The 17,885-nt window shown below is 40.1% G+C and overlaps 1 long non-coding RNA gene across 1 annotated transcript; it reads left to right on the top strand.

Moving 5' to 3' along the window:
- Positions 1-1,658: 1,658 nt before the first annotated feature.
- On the top strand, positions 1,659-15,100 carry LOC134761260 (uncharacterized). The gene is made up of 2 exons (XR_010139609.1): positions 1,659-2,718; positions 6,125-15,100. It is a non-coding gene; the product is annotated as an uncharacterized LOC134761260 (long non-coding RNA).
- The last annotated feature ends 2,785 nt before the right edge of the window (positions 15,101-17,885 follow it).

The raw sequence follows: 17,885 nt of genomic DNA, 5'->3' as shown, positions 1-17,885 counted from the left end.
CAGGCATTTTAATGTCAAATTCTGCTTGCATTCCTGGGATACACTCAATTTTGTCAAGATACTTCAAAAATTAATATTGGATTTAGTTACCACTTTCTAGAAATTTTTGCATTTATGTTCTTAGCTGAGATCAGCCTTGTATTGTTCTTGTCTCATTTTAGGATAAAGGATAGTCTAACCTCAAAAAAAAAAAAAAAAGCAGACTAATATTTCTCTTTCACTCATCTCTGTAACAGTTCAAGTAAAATTAGCTTTATCATTTCTGTGAACTCTATACAATTGTCTGGGTCTAATAAGTTTTTTTAAAATTATGGTAAAATGTGTATACATGAAATTTGCCATTTTATCCATTTTAAAGTGTATAATTTAATAGTTTTTAACACAGTTGCAATGTTGTGCAACTGTCACCACTATGCTTCCAAAACTTTTTCATCACTCCAAACAGAAACTCTACATCCATTAAATAACATTCTCCCTTCCCTCATTAGCCCTTGGTAACCTTTAATTTACTTTCTGTCTCTATACATTTGCCTATTCTAGATATTTCATATAAGTGGATTATTACAATATTGTCCTTTTGCATCTTGTTTAGTTTGCTTAGTATAATGTTTTCAAGGATCATCTGTGTTGTAGCATATATCAGTATGTCATTCCTTTTTAAGGCTGAACAGTATTCCATTGTATATGTAGATCACATTTTGTTTATCCATTCATCTGCTGATGGACATTTGGGTTGTCTCCACCTTTTAGCTATTTTGAATAATACTGCAGTGAACATTTGCCTGAAAGTATTTGCTTGAGTATCTGTTTTCAATTCTTTTGGGTACATACCTAGAAGTGGAATTGCTGGATCGTATGGCAATTCTGTTTAACTTTTGAGGAACTGCCAAATCATTTTCCACAGTGGCTGCACCTTTTTACATTCCCAGTAGCCCTGTACAAGAGTGCCAATTTCTGCACATCCTTGCCAACACTTGTTATTTTTAGGTTTTTTTTTAATTATTATTTTATTTGAGACTGAGCCTCGCTCTGTTGTCCGGGCTGGAGTGCAGCGGCACGATCTTGGCTCACTGCAACCTCTGCCTACCGGATTCAAGCTATTCCCCTGCCTCAGCCTCCTGAGTAGCTGGGATTACAGGCACCTGCCACCATGCCTGGTTACTTTTTTTTGTATTCTTCGTAGAGACAGAGTTTTGCCATCTTGGACAGGCTGGTCTTGAACTCCTGACCTCAGGCGATCCGCCCGCCTTTGGCCTCCCAAAGTACTGGCATTACACGTGTGAGCCACTGCAACTGGCCATTTTTAGTTTTTTAAATTATGGCCATCATAGAAGGTATGAAGTGGTATCTCACTGTAGTTTTAATTTGCATTTCCCTGATGAGTAGTGATGTAGAGCATCATGCTCCATTGTACGTGTTGGCCATTTGTATATCTTTTTTTGAGAACTGGTATATGTGTGTGGGTGGTTGTAATTAGAATTCTGACCACAGACTCAATTTCTTTAGTCCCTACCAAAGTATTCAGGTTTTACATTTCTTCTCATTTCAGTTTTAGTATATCATATGTTTTTAGGAAATTGTCCTTTTTCTTTTTAAACTGATTAACATAAGGTGTTTCAAAATATTCTTTATTATTTTAAAACTCTGACAGACTTTCGGTCATATTCCTTTGATTATTCCTAATAATAAACATCCTGTGCTCTATCTTGGTATGCCTTTATGGTGGCTTTATAAACAAAACCTCCAAATTCTTTGACACCCCTTTTATCAAGAAGTGGGGTCTATCTTTTCTCCATTTGTAACTGAGTGGACTAGTAACTGTATTGACCAAGAGAGTATAGCAGAAGTGATGCTGGCTTCCTGGCTGAATCAGGAGGCTAAGCCATAAAAGATGATGTGGTTTCTATGTTATTTGCCCAAACATTTATACTTAGAGCCCTGACTCACCATGTGAGAAGTTTGACTACTTTGAGGCCACCATGCTATGAGGGAGCCAGGCCACATGGGAAGGCTACACATACACACTCTGTTGGCAGTCCTAGTCTGACTTGTCCTAGCCAGGGCTCTAGACATGAGAGTGAACAAGCATTCAGATGATTCTAGCCCCAAGTTGTTTAGTTGCCTCCTCAGGTTCAAGTTCTCTCAGCAAAGACTCCAGACATTGTGGAGCACAGATAAGTGAACTAGCTGTGCTGTGTTCAAATTCCTGTCTCCCAGAATCCATGTGCATTTTAAAATAATTATTTTAAACCACTACATTTTGGGGTCATTTGTTATGCAACAATAACAACTATAGGAGTTATACCTTTATATAAATGAAAAAATATGAATGAATGAATGAATTAATGAAATACAGCCATGATTTTTTTACATGGAATTCTGAGGGACATACTTTTTACATGTTGCTGTAGTTTAAATGTTTTTTTCCACAATTCATGTTGAAGTTTAATTGCTATCTTAACAGTGTTGAGAGGTGGGACCTTTAAAAGGTGATTAGGTCATGGGGGCACCACCCTTATGAATGGATTAATTCTATCATTGAGGGAGTGTGTTAATGATCACAGGAGTAGTTTTCTGGTAATAAGGATGAGTTCTGCCCCCATCCTCTCTCTGCCTCACAGTTTGCTCACCATATGATCCTTTCAGTATGTTATGATGCAGCAAGAAGACCCTCGCCAGATGCCACTCTCAATCTTGGACTTCCCAGCCTCCAGAACTGTGAGCCAAATAAATCTCTTTTCTTTATAAATTATACAGTCTGTGGTATTATTTTATAGCAGCAGAAAATGGATTAAAGGACATGTTGTCTTAGTTGGCTTGGGCTGCCATAACAAAATATCATAGACTGAGTGGCTTAAACAACAGACATTTATTTCCTGCAGTCCTAGATGCTGAAGTTTGAGAACAAAGAGCAACATGGTCAGGTTCTGGTGAGGGTTCCCTTCCTGGCTTGTAGATGGCCACCTTCTATCTGTGTCCTCACAGGCTAGAGATCAAGTGAGCCCTGCTCTCTTTCTCTTATAAGGACAGTAATCCTATCATGGAAGCCCCACCCTCATGATCTCGTCTGAACCTAATCACCTTCCCAAGATCCCACCTCCAAATACCATCACATTATGGGGTAGGTCTTCAACATATGAATTTTGCAGGGAACACAAACATTCAGTATGTGACACATGTATACCTAAAAAAAATAAGCAAATGCATTCAGTGCCTTTGAGGATAATGCCACTAAAGCATGATGCATTTGAAGCCTCTTGGGAGACTAGGATACTGTACAACACTAAAAATTATAGAGCCCAATATGAGACTACTATGCTATATTCTCTTTGGGGTAAAGCTGCAGTGGTGCATTATTTAGGTCAATAAATGGCTAAAATGTGCCTTTCACACTTGTACATGTGAAACACAATCGTAGCTTTAGATGAATGTGTCATTCTTACTGGTTCTTTGAATTTTATACTACTTTTGATTGTAGTTGATTCATTCTCTCTGAAAGAAAAATTTATCACAAGGGAAAACCTCATTAAAATAAGGTTCAAGTTGGATGCTGAAGAATGACTTTTGAATCATAAATTTTATATAACCATGCCTTTCAATTTGGATTTATCTTTTCCAGTTTACTGAATTACATACCTCTCTCCCTCAAACATAACTTGAACTCCAGCAAATTAGAACCTCTTGGGTTTATAGTATAGAGAGAAATACTTATTGACTCAGATACATTGACTGTGTAGCCCATTTTTATTTTATAGATACTAAAGCATTTAATTTTCTTCCTCTAGTGCTATGATTTTCAATCTGTTTCGAATCGCACACTTTCTTCTTATTTGCTGCATTTCACAACATTCTCACTTTCTAAGAGAGCTGTTGGAGCTATAGAGAATAAAATGCTGTAAGATTCATTTTATTTAGAGAGTCATGTCATAATTTGAATTAACTAGAGATGCTCTTACATATCAGAGAAAACTGCTTCTCCAGTATAAGTAGTGAATTTTTATTATTTTTGTTGAAAAGGATATTTTTCTACAATTTTTATATTCTTTTCTCTCCAGCTACTTCCCTTAAATGCATCTCACTGGCAGGACCTGCTTCACCAGCTTAGTGTACAAATATCATCAGAACTCTTTCATTTTCTGTGTAGTTGCTTGAAAATGTTCATGCCCTTTTTAGCAGGACATGTAATGTCTCCGTCTTGAAGCTTCATTGCTATCTAGAATTGCTCATGAATCTTGAGGGGCTCACTTGATTCAAAGGGTAACCCTTTGTGCAAATGCCAATGGAGAGAGAAGTAGCTAGTCAATTACTGCTTGAAATGGTTCCCAAGAAGTCTAAGCAATTTTGCTCTCAGCTACATTGATGTTCCTGTTAGTCAAACCAGCTGCCTCACATTAGAGATTCCAGGTTTACCCTCTTTCAGGTTATACTAGTACTTTTCAACCAATGTTGACCCTCTTGGACATTTGGCAAAGTTTGGGGATATTTTTGGTTGTCACAACTTTGTGGGGGGAAGGGAGTGCTACTGGCATCTCATGGGTAGAAGTCAGGAATACTGCTAAACATCCTACAGTGCATAGAACTGTCCCCACACTGCCATTCCAACATAAAAAAATTATCTGTCCACGTATGTCAAGGGTGCTGAGGTTGAGAAACCCTGTTTTTTCCAATATGGTTTACACCCATATGATCTGCTACTGCTTCCAGAATTTAGCAGGTTTTAAGACCTCAATCCCAGGTTACATTTAAACCAGGAATGGACTCTCCTGGAGCCCAACATCCTCTGAGTTCTAGTTTGAACCATGGTCACCAATCCACAGCCCACAAACTCCCTTTCCTCATGTTGCATTCCCCTCCATAGAGGCAAGTATCCTTTTTGGCTGATCAATCTCAGTTTTAACCAACCAAGTTTATCACTGAGTTTTTAATGCTATTGAAATTCAGCAGAAAAGAAATTAGTATCAAAATTTCTTTTTCCTCTAGGAGGTTTCTTGGCTCCCTTCGCAGATTTATTCAATGTATGTCAAAGAGCACAAGGGGCATTTTGAAAATTGGGGAGCATCAGTCATGTCACAGAAAATGATGTTATATTCCCATTTTCCAGGGCAGTGGGTGTCCACTTGCCTTACATTTGCATAATCAAGATGAGTTGCTCACAGGACTCTCCATTGAAGCAAGATCTTATCCAAGGAGACTTACTGAGCTTACCAGAGAGAGGATTAGCTGATAATACCCTCCTGATTAAAAAGTAGGTTTTGCTTTCCTACACAGCCTGATCCATATTTCATTTTTTCATGCCCTGTGATGCAACAAATTGTACTGTACTTCCTTCCAATGCAGCAATTGCTAAAGATACTTGGGAAAAAGGCAGTTTGCTAGATTCAATATAAGAATGACCTCTCTGCTATTCCAGCTCAAGAATTTTCAACTCTTTGCTGTTTGTAGCCACAGCTCCTGGTAGAGACAACTTTGCTTTACCTTCTGATGCAGAAGCTTGGGGACCTGGGGGGGTTTGAGTGCTTATATTGGTACAGAGCATAGATTGGTAAAAAAAAAAAAAAAAAAAAAAGTACCCAGGAGCATCTATACTTGTTTCCTGAGTTCTGCTAAATTGAGAAGCTATGTTTCCAACATCCTTAGATGGACTAGGGTATAAATAGAATTTTCATGGACTCGCCTCTGATCTCAGTCACTGTTGATGTTTTTGGAAATGCATGGCAGATTCCAAAGAACTGACTAGCAAACAGATTTCTGGAGTAAAATCCATCCATAAATTGGTAGCTGCTTGTGTTCTCACTATTTGAGAGATGGAATTTGGAGCAGAGGACAAAGGGTTGCCTGCTACTATGCATCATTCTGCTCTCTGGGGCTTGGACTCTGAGGGACTTTGCCATACTAGAGGATTTTCCTGGCAGGGAAAGATGGACACTGCCATGTACTGTCCAACTAGGGCCAGACAGAAAAGCAGTAGCACTACAAGGACCCAGCCAACTTCATGACGGTGGACTAGATTTTGTGGATCACAAGTGCCATCATATCTAGTTGCCAGCTTTTAGTAATTCTCTGTGTTATAATTTTTGCCTCTTATTTCTGACACATCTGTAAAATCTTATAATTGTTCCCTTAGAGACTCATCTATGCTGTGGGGGAATTACAGAAAGAATTTATATCCATGCTCGAGATGAGAGGGTAAAGTAAAGAAGAATAATTTCAGGAGCAAGAATGATGGTATCAGTGAAGATTGCTAAAATTCTCAAAAGGCAAGTAAATTTTAGGAACAATGATTGGGGATCAGTGTTGAGCGTAAGTTTGCCCCTTCCTATATGGAGATTTTCTCTCTTCACTGCCAGCCCGGGTTATTTTTCCAAGGGATCCTGAGAATCACTCACACTTTCTCCATGATACTAAAGTATGCTTGAGACCTTCAAGACTCCCTCCTAATTCGAGTCTCTGCTAACACCAGAGAAGGATCCATCATCATTAACAAGCCTTCCTTCTTTCTTTATCCTTCTAGTGCTTACCACTAGCATAGCTGTTGACACATCATTTTGTCTTTCCTGCTGGGTTTCCATTGCTCAGGAAAGCTCCTGGTGCATAGTAGACACTCAGTAAATACGTTGAGTGATTGAAGGAACAAATCAACACACAAAGCAAAGCCTTCACTGAGTCCTTATTTAAGGACAAGAACTTATGACTGAGAATCTAAAAAACGTATGACTGAGATCTAAAAAACACAAACTGATGAGTGAGAGCCGAAAAAACACAACCTACTTTTGAATCAGCTGTGTGGATTCAAAGAGCCAGAAATGCTGCATCTGTTAAATCTGGGAAAGTCGTCACTAGTAGGAGGGGGTTCCTCGGGCCAGTGAAGGGGTCTTTTAGGAGTAGTAGCATTTAGTGTGAAACTGAACTGCTGGCCTCAAATCTTAAATCTGCCATTTGCTAGTTGAGTAGCAAGACAGGTAGCTTTTGGTTTTAGTTGATGTTTAATTTCAAATTAAAATTTATCTTTCCATCAACTTATTCATCCATCTGACATTTATTTAGTGCCGCCACATGGCAGATGTGGTGCAAAGTACTAGAAATTCAAAGATGATTAAGAAAAAATCCTCACCCTCTAGCTGTTTACTCTCCAGTGAGGTTGAAACCTCTTGATATGGTTTGGTTGTGTCCCCACCCAAATTTAATCTTGAATTGTAGCTCCTATAATTCTCATGTGTTGTGGGAGGGACCCAGTGGGAGATAATTGAATTATGGGAATGGTTCCCCTGTACTGTTCTTGTGGTAGTGAATAAGTCTCACGAGATCTGATGGTTTTATAAGGGGAGACCCCCTTCGCTTGGATCTCATTCTCTCTCTTGTCTACTGCCATGTAAGATGTGCCTTTTGCCTTCTGCCATGATTGTTAGGCCTCCCCAGTCAGGTAGAACTGTGAGTCCATTAAACCTTTTTTTCTTTATAAATTACCTAGTCTTGGGTATGTCTTTATCAGCAGCGTGAAAACGGACGAATATACCTCTATTCACACTTATCCAATCAAGCTTTGCAGGAAACCACAGAAGGATTATCTGTTACTGAAATGTCATTTTTACTCTAATTGTTTATTAATTACAGTGTATATGGCTAAGTAGCTTTAATAAATGTATACTAGGCAATGGGAGGAGATCCACATGGAAGACAGAAGACCTTGACTCTAGTCCCATCTTAGCAACCACCGACAAGGCCCTCATCCTTTATGGATCTCTGTTTCCTCTTCTGGAATATGAGGTGGGCAGAGAAAGTTGATTTCTAAAGTTTCTCCTAGCCCGCACTTGGATTTTACATAATCTCTGGAAATTGTCTCTAATAGAGTAGTTATTGTTGCTGGCCACTAGAGGTCAGTACCTTAAAAAGTAAACTGGATTCTCCTGCCATCAAAGTATGCCTTGAAGCAAAAGCAAAATTACTGTTTTCTTATCTTGGTTAGGAAGAAACATTCCCAAAGAAACAGTTTTCTCCTTGACATATTAGAGCTTGTAAGATGACATTTCCAAACTCTGGCTGAGCATTCACTGCAGAGTTCACTAACAATCTTAACGTGAGAGATGAAGGAGCAGAAGGTCCGGCCCTAGCTAGTGAAGAACGTATGGTTTCTGCACAGACCTGAATGCATTGATAGCTGTGTAGCAGGAGGAAAAAGGAACTGAAAATGACTCTTCTGTAGAGCAAGCCCCTCACTGTATCCAGTGGTGCACTTGCCCCTATCTGGTCATTGAGAATTAAAAGGTAAATATGTTTTCAGATCGGCTCTTTTCTCATAGATGTGGTAGGGAAGGCACACTTTTTTTTTCCTTTCTCTGAGTTCCTGCTGCTCTGAAAGATAGGAACTTCCACTCTCTTAATAATTAGTGGCTTACCTCTCCATGGCTCCTTCTGGTGGAGGGAGGAGGAGGGATTTCTCTGATTGGTGAGATGGCAAGAGTCTGGCACCCCCTGGGCTCTGTGTTGGGAGTGGGCTGTGTGTAAAAAGTCACTTGCACATGTGGCCTCTCTTGGGTTCTATGAGCTTGATTTGGGGGGAGGAAGACCTCTGTTCTCTTTGAGGCTGAATGGAAAAGTTTCTGTTCTGGGATGCTAATCAGGTCTAGACCTGGAGGCAACTACTGGGAAGTTTGTTTCATCCTCATATCCAAGTTGCTTTCTCTGATTTGGTGCTACCAGTAGGAAGACCAGTATTTTGGTACATATGTGGCTTCTGTGTGCATTTCTCAATTGGCTTGGCACTCTCAGGGGTGAGGAGTGGGATTAAATGGAAGCCCTTCTCAAATCCTATCAGTGGAGGTGGATTATATTGTCCCCTCACAACTCTAATGACTGCAGGCTTGCTTGTGATGTTGTTGGTGTAGGGTTTAGGTAAGAGCAGGGCTCAGGGTTGTCCTTGGGGATACAGGACCAGGGAAAGGAGACAGATATAGCCCTCAACACCTTATGCAGCTGAAACCAAACTGAAATGAATATAAGGGGCAAATAGTAGAAAAAAATCATTAAAATTCAACTTGAGGAGTGTGTAGGAGAGAGATGTTTTGTTCTGCTTTGCCTAAGTCATGGTAGTTGTGCAAAAAGAGTTGGTCTTAAAACTCAGGCCTCTTTTGGTACAAGGTGGTTCTGTGTCTCCCAGCTCCCCTTTACCCTCTCCCATCCCGTTACCTCTTTATTCACAAGAGAAGAAAAACAAATAGAAAAGATCTCCAACAGTTGTCCAAATAATTCATTCATTTATATAGACATTTCTTCATTCATTCATTCATCCTAGCAATATTTACTGAGCTTTGATTATGCACCAGGCAGTTTCAGGTACAGGGAACTAAGCAGACAATACCCCCTTCCCTTGTGGGGCCAACATTTATTTGAGGTTTGACCAAGTACTGTGGCAGGTGAAGTCATTGCCTCTTCCATATCCCTTGCATTAACCAATTCAGGGTGCTTTGGTAGATTTTTAACTGACTTGTCTCCATCTCTGTGCCTGAAGCCTTTTTTCAGAATCCTGAAAAGCCACTTTACCTGAGCACCAAAGGCATTCCCAAAGTGCTGGAAAAATATTGTTCCTGAGAGCGGTCCTCAGCCAATGACTCTTGAGAGTTGGTCTTTAAACACTCCAGCTTCCTCCCTTTTTGGGTGAGCTGATTCGGTGTGTGTTATCCCGTTCTCCTGGGCAGCTCCTTGGGATGAGCTTCAGTCAGCCACCATGGCAGTTAGCTTAGAGACACGGTTATTGTTGCTCTGTTGCTTCCTCACTACCCTATTGGTATTTCCTGCAACTCCCAAATAACCACTTATACTCAAGTCCTTGTCTCAGAGTCTGCTTTTGGGGGAAATCTGCTAAAATTGTCATTTTTTACGTATATTACCACATTTTGTTTTTGCAAAGACCCTGTGAAATTATGAACTGAACATCGCAGTGCCTACCTGATGACACACTTTTGGAAAAAAAAAAAATGAAACAAAACTGCCTACATCTCCTGCTGAAGGGCTTTGAGCAGGTAACTGTGCTTTATACCATTATTCACAGTCCTAGCTGATGGGACCAAAGGAGGGTGTGGATCAGCTGCAGCCAATCCCCAGGCTGGCTCTTTGGTAAACAGGGGCCTGCCAAACATGAGATCCTCACTCTGGGGATTTGAACTGAGACATGAAGAAAGAGTCAGCAGGGATTGAGCAATTGGAGCTAAAGCAAAGAACATGTCATGAACTAGAGCTGGGCTGGGAGATGCCAGCAGAGATTGAAATGATGAGAAATCAGAATCCATGCTGTAGAAAAGACAGATAACAGGGTAAGGAAACCTGTGAGTGGTATGAGAAGCCCATGGATGCAAAAGAAGCAGAGACGTGAAGCAGAGTGGAGTCAAGTTCTTCACTGAGTGCCAGTGTCAGGATCTACCCTGGCCTCCATCAAGGCCCTGGAGGGCTGTTGGAGCCACTCAGCTTGAAGTAATGCCCTATAAGGCCTGGTCCAAACAGAACTCCAGCACCCGTTACTCCTGCTCTGATTTTGTAAAATATCGATTTCAGAAGGCAGTTGCCAAGTTTTGCTTTTAATTGGGAGTGCAAAATTAGGTATAGCCTTGCCTATTGAATTAGAATACAAGAGATTCCAAACTTTTGTTAGAACTGGGAGGGTAAACAAAGGCTCCTTTAATTCAGGGAAGGCAAGCTGATTTCATCTCAAGGGTACATGCTTGTTGATGGATGGACCTGGAGACTTCGTTGAGAATTCTGAGGCTGCCCTGGGGCACAGTGGGAAGAAATGCTGCTATCTATTAGCAATGTCTGCCATGAGTTTGGAGAAAGACAGCAACATACTTTCCACCACCAATCCAGTGTGGAATCAGAGGCTTAAAGGATTTAGGTGATTTGTCTAAAAGTCACACAAAGCTGATTATTGGAATTCCTGGGGCTAGATCTTGTCTTCTGACTTTCCACCCAAAAGATTCTCTAATGGCTTTCTCATCCAGCTAACTTTGGCCCTTTAAAACTGTTTTAGGAAGCTAAGAATCCCTTCTCAAAAGAACAATTACTTCTTGTTATATGAGAAATTATATGCATGGCCTTCCGAAAAGTTAGTTGGACTCACATTTACATTTTTTAGTTCATAATTTAGAGTTGCCAAATTTAGCAAAAAGGAATACAGGACACCCAGTTAAATATTTGAGACAGATTTCTACTAAATGATTGTTATGTGAAATTTATATTTGAATCTTCTGAATTTTATCTGGCAACCCTAAAGGGGAATCAGGTGGGCAACTCCTTGTGTGGACAAACCTTGATATATTGATGGATATATGGCTTCTGGGCCCTGACCATCTCACATACTAACCTTCTAGTTATTATTTGTCAATATTCTGACCAACTGGGACATCTCAGGAGGCTGTGCTTTAATTTTAGTTCTGCATGTAGTAAGACCTGGATGTTTTCTGTAGAAAATCCTTGCAACTCTTTTTGTTGTTCTGGAGTAATAATAATAGTAAGACCTGAGTGTTTTCTGTTTCAGTAACAATGGGGATGCTCAGTGGTGCCAAATTTATCTGAAACTGTGGTGGGAATAGATCACTGAGACTTTGTTTTTTCTTGTTTATTTCCACCAAGGCAGCATCTCACAATCTTGTAAAAGAACACTTTTGTAATGACAGAGCACCTATGCAACCCCTTAGAGTTTATGATTTTTCTCCTTTCAGTGCTAGCAGATCATTTTTTGGAACCCTGACTATATTGGGCAAGTCTTTACTTCAATAAGTTCTGCCACCTCCATGATGGCACTGGAGTGAAGCCATGAATTCAGTCTTCTTCAAATAGCTGCTCATAAATGCCTTTGCCATCTGACAAATGCATTGGTTCTGAATGACTTCATACTGTAGTAACCCATTGGGTTCATAGTTCTGGACTAAGAAAAATTCAATAAAATGATGTAAACTCAAGACTCATTTCCCTCCCTGTTCTAGTTAGGAAGAAACAATTTAAAAACATATAAACTAGTATTATTTTGTCTTATTCTTGCTTTAAAAAATCCTCTGGAATAGACATCCAGGTATGCCACCAGGAAACTTTAAGAATGATGTTGTGTTTTACACTTCAACTCCTAAGAGTTTTATTTCTCTCTCCTTAGACATTTTCTCTGCAATTTTTGGAAACAAAATAATATGCAACTAGCCTAAGAGCGTACATAAAATATTTTATGTAAAATGAGTACAATGTTTATTATAAAAATTAAAAATAAAGATCAAAAGAGTAGAGATTTAAAATTCCCCATTAATATTTTAATTTAGACTTTTTCTATGCATATGGGCAAACAGACTTTAAAAATGAAATGAGTACTGAAAATATTCCTTAGTCATCTACTTTGTTTAGTTAATATTTTGTGAATATCTTATGGTGCCAATACATTTCCATCCTCTTTTTTTTAAAGACAGGGTTTCCCTATGTTGCCCAGACTGGCCTCAACTCCTGAGCTCAAGCAGTCCTCCCCAGCAGCTGGAACTACAGGTGCAAGCTCTTGTGCCTGGTGGTGTATTCTCATCATTTTTTATGACTCTGTTTCATTGGATGAGTGTATCACAGCTCATTTTACCCATGTTGAGGCTATTTCTCAATTTTCCATATTGCAAGCTTTGCTGCAAGGATCTTTCTACAATTAAACCTTTGCACACATTATTAATTATTTTCTTGGAGTAAATTCTTAGAAATGGGAGACTTGGTGATTTTTGTATCTTAGACAACATTAAAAAAAAATCCTGACTATAGTAAAAGAGAATTTGGATGAGGGCACAGTTTCTTGCTATTCCTGTACACCTTCCAGGATGGAGTCTCTTTAACTTGGGACTCTCACAAGGGAACAGATATCATACCTGAAATGAGGAGCAGCTATGGGGTCATTTCTGTAAATAAAGGTCAGTTGGAAAAAGTAGATTTGGGGGTGCTGAGTAGACTCTCTCACCATGACAAGACTGTACAGATATGGTTCACAAGTGGTTCTCAATTTTGACCCCCCAGGAGACATTTGGCAATGATGGGAGATATTGTTGCTTGTGATGACTCACATGGTTGGGTGGAGCTGCTACTAGCATCTAGTGGGTAGAGGCCAGGGATGCTGCACAGGACAGCCCTTAAAAAAAGAAGGGTCTGGCTCAAAGTGCAAGATTCCTACCGAATTTAGGAAACAGTGATGCAGAGCAGAAATAAAAAGGGATCAATGAGTCTCTTGAAAACCATGGTACAGCACTGCAAATTTTATGTTTTTTTTTTCTTTCAATTTTCTCTTTCAAAAGACTCTTCAGTTACCCAATATATTTGGCATGTCTCAGGCTGATCTACAAACCACATTAGGGGACACACAAGGCCTGTGGAATGTGTGGTCCTACTTGCTCCTGGCTTCTGTTAGGATTAATCTTGACAAGAATGTGTAGTATGTATAGAGGAATTTAGACTGCCTGGATTTTTCTAAGCATAATATTACAAGGATGATGCTAAAAGATTGCCTAGGTTCCTTTTGTGGAACTAAACCAGATGCAGAGGGTCAGCATCAGTCCTTTGGGGCCAGTCTCTGTTTCTTGGGCAGAGCAAAGTAGGTTGTTATATTTGGGACTCCTTAGAGTTTGCCGAGCTGCATGTTCTGGCCACACTGAGTATTTTGATCATGAGTAAGCCAGTCATGATTGTGACAGGCTTAGTTCCCAGCTAAGGTCAGAGGAAAATGATGTTTGCTAGGATCAAAGGAAGATAATTGTGGATGTTGCATTTCCTCCATAATGCAATGATCTTGCTGTGAAAATATGTCTTAAAGAAGAGGCCTTGAGAGGCAGGGGAGTGCAGGTGTGTGTGCTCATGACAGGGCATGGGCATTGGAGGTGGATGGGCAGAGCTAGAATATCCCACATTTATTAAGGCTTGTCATGGGCAAATTGCTCAATTGCTCTGAGCCTCAGTATTCTTACCTCTAAAGGGGTAAGAAGAGTATTTAACTCATGATGAGCTGGAAAGCTACTAGGTTAGAATCTTGAACTCCTAAATCTCCACTAGCTGTTTGTTGCTGTTGCAAGTTTAGGAGAGGGACTTGGAGAGGGACACTGTGGCAAAAACCCTCTGTTCATCAGTCCAAGGACTTCACTCCAAAATCCCATGCAATTTTTTTCGAAGTGGAGCTGGGCCACTTCTGCAACTCAAGGGTTCCTTGTGCATAAATTACACACAGCTCTGGAAAAATGTTCCTTCTGCTGAATGCATTCAAGGAACCTGTAAAAACAGGGAGCCAGTTTTATTGCATAAGCTGTGCGGAGTTTTAGAGAGACTCTAGAGAAGGAAGAGATCTGGGAGGGGAGCCCTGTGCTGGTTGATTTCCGTTGCTCCCACCCTCTCTCCTGGCTCCCATCCATCTTCTATCCCTGTCTGTTCTGAGTTTTGCCCAAGAAGTTCATCTCTGTGCACTGTATCACCAAGGCTCTCTGGGCACCTGGAGTCATGGGCTTTGACCAGTGAGGGGTATAAATAGGAGACTGAAAGGTAGAAGAGGGTGGTCAGGTGATTCACAATCCTGGCTTCTTCCCTACTTCTGGCAGTGTCTGAGCTCTTCTGCAGGTGTAGCTCCTGTAGGCTGGTCCCTCTGCCAAGTCTCCAATTCTTCACTGCACTTTGCAACCACCACTGCCTCTCCTCCTTTTCAGGCTTTGGGATGGTGAAACACTCCTGCTGTTGCTAGTCCTTGGATACTTCAACATCCCTGCATGGTTCTTTTCACCCCACCTGCACCTTTAATACAGTTCTTTCATTTGAACTTCCATAGTGAAATCCTTTTGAAAGTGTTCTGCTGCCTTCTGTCTGAACACTGATAGGCACATCCTAGAGAGAGAAGAACCCCTAGAGAACTTGGTATGTGGCCTTGAGAGTCTTTGAACTTCTCCATTCTGATGCTGAAGCGGCATCCCAGAACTTGGGAAGCTTCCATCCCAATGTCCATACAAATGCTACTTTTCTTTCTTTTCTTTTCTTTTCTTTTCTGTGTGTGTGTTTTTTTTTATTTTTTTATTTTTATTTTTTTAGAGAGGAAGAAGGTGAGAGTGGTACTGAATTCTCTCTAGAGGTTAGAAGAATGCGCCACTGACAGGGGCTCTTCCTGAGGATAAAATAAAGTACCATGCTGAAAGGATCCAGTGTGGTGCCATTTACTAGGCACACAGTAAATGGTAACTGCTGGTATCATGAGACACTGACTGGTGATCTCTCAAGGAAAAAAGAAAGAAAACATGAGGTCAGCAATGTAGTTAACAACTGAGAGTAGCTTTTTAATCTCTCCTTTCAGGGCTGTCATTATGTGTTGGCCAAGGAATGAATTGGATTTACGGGCTCCTTTTTTTTTTTTTTTTTTTTTTTAAAAAAAAAAAAGGTTTTATTTTAGGTTGGGGGATACATGTAAAGGTTTGTTACATAGGTAACCTCGTGTCACGGGGGTCTGTTGTACAGATTATTTCATCACCTAGGTATTAAGCCCAGTACCCGATAATTATCTTTTCTGATCCTCTCCCTCCTCTCACCTTCCACCCTCAAGTAGACCCCAGTGTCTGTTCTTCCCTTCTTTGTGTTCATGAGTTCTCATCATTTAGCTCCCACTTATAAGTGAGAATGTGTGGTATTTGGTTTTCTGTTCCATGTTAGTTTGCTGAGGATAATAACTTCTGGCTCCATCCATGTTCCTGCAAAATACATGGTCTTATTCTCTTTTTATAACTGCATAGTATTCCACAGTGTATATGTACCATGGATTCTGTCACTGATGGGCATTTAGACTGATTCCATTTCTTTGCTGTTGTGAATAGTGCTGCAATGAACATTTGCATGCATGTGTTTTTATGGTAGAATAATTTATATTCCTCTGGGTATATACCCAGTAATGGGATTGCTGGATTGAATGGTAGTTCTATTTGTAGCTCTTTGGGGAATTGCTGTACTGCTTTCCATAGTGGTTGAACTAATTTACACCTCCATCAACAGTGTGTAAGTGTTCTCTTTTCTCTGCAACCTCAAACTGGCTCTTTCTGATACCATAGAGACTTATCTCCAAGGATGCTCTTCCTCTTCTTTTTATCATTATCGAAAATAGTTGCATATGTTATTGCCTATTCTAGGCTATTGATGTCAAAAATCAGAGAGTTTGAGGGGAAGAAGAAGTATTTCAGTTGGAAATAATTTATTCTTTCATTAAGAGTGGCCATTGGAGATCAGCATTATGATAGCCTATAGGATGAGATCATCACAGATGCCAGGCTTTTACAGTATGAAATATTTAGTCAATTCTGACCAAATATTATCAAAAATTAGATTATTTCAGGGAAAAATCATTCTAGCAACACGTTTATTTTGCATCATGCAGACAAAATAAATGTGGTTTTGATTTTATATGAAAACAAATCTCTAGTTTAGGAAATCTCTAGTTAATTTTGTCTGCCAATCAATTAATCTCTCTTTTTCTTGACCTGGAATCTTCATTTTCCTTTGGGAAGTAATTTCTTCCTCCTCCTACAACCTCTGTCTATGTGATTTAGAGGAGATGGATTTTTCTTGAGCTCTAGTGCTGGGTTGTGATGTAAGCCTGGCCAATGGCAACATCACATTTCCTCGGCCAGTTGTTGGTTGAGGGATAGGCTCATGATTCAAGTAGAACCATTCAGAATCAAAAGGCTGTCATTTCCAGGTATTTCACTGGAACTATTGAGAAAGGTAACTTTTTTTCCCCCCGCTAGGACTGCAAAATGCAAACCTGAGGTGCTGGTGGCCATCTTTGCAATAAATAAAGGCAATACCCTTCCTGAAAGTGAAGCCAGCAATGTGGGGAGCTGCTCTGTAGGAGGGAGAGAGATAAGACCCTGGTGACATTGTTTGGGTACCCAGGTCAGGCTCTGGGATTTGTGTTATTTCAGTGAGTTTCCTTTTACTTGAACCATGTTGAGTTGGAGCCTGGCAGTTATAATCTAAATAATATTGATTAATGTACAAGATGATTATAGGATTTTCCTGTTGTGACACCTCCCCCATTTGACTCTAACAACATGTGTAGATTGTGACTGAAAAGAACTTGTCACTAATTAATTCATCATAATTTTATTGAGCACATACTATAGTAGTCATCATGTAGAGTGCTGGGATATAAAAATCAATAGGGCAAACAAACTCTCCATTAGATAGACAAATGTAAAAAATATATGAGCAATGTGCCAACATGGTGGTTAAGAGAGTGGGCTTTGGAGCTTCACTGCCTAGGGCTACTGTGCCACTTACTATTTACTTCACATATTTCGTAACCTCTCTGCCTCTCAGTTTACCCATTTGTAAAATGAGGTGAATAATTGTTGTGAGGACTGTCTTAATCCATTTGAGCTACTATAACAAAATAACAAAAACTGCATAAATTATGAACAACGGAAATTTATTTTACAGTTTTGGAGGCTGGAAAGTAAGATCAAAGTGCCAGCAGATTTGGTGCCTGGCAAAGGCCTGCTTCCCCATTCATAGATGGCCATCTTCTCATTGTGTCTTCATGTGTTGAAAGGAGGTCTTTGGGGCCTTTTTTTAAAAAATAAGGGCACAAGTCCCATTTATGAGGGTAGGTCCTTCATGACTTAATTACTTCCCAAAGGCCCCACCTTCTAACACCATCCCACTGGTGATTAGGTTTCAACATATGACTTTTGAGGCTACACAAACATGCAGACTGTAGCAAGGACCAAGTGAGCTGATACATATAAACCACTCAAAAAGTGCCCAGTAAGTGTTTGCTATTGCTACCATGACTATGCACTCGTTCCCAGATGGCAAGGAACACACATGTGGTCATCTGTAATTCTCCTTAGGCACAGGGGAACGGAAAG

The sequence above is a fragment of the Pongo abelii genome, chromosome 3 (genome assembly GCF_028885655.2).
Source record: "Pongo abelii isolate AG06213 chromosome 3, NHGRI_mPonAbe1-v2.0_pri, whole genome shotgun sequence".
In the NCBI taxonomy this organism is placed as follows: domain Eukaryota; kingdom Metazoa; phylum Chordata; class Mammalia; order Primates; family Hominidae; genus Pongo; species Pongo abelii.
This window is presented reverse-complemented; position numbering and strand designations above follow the sequence as displayed.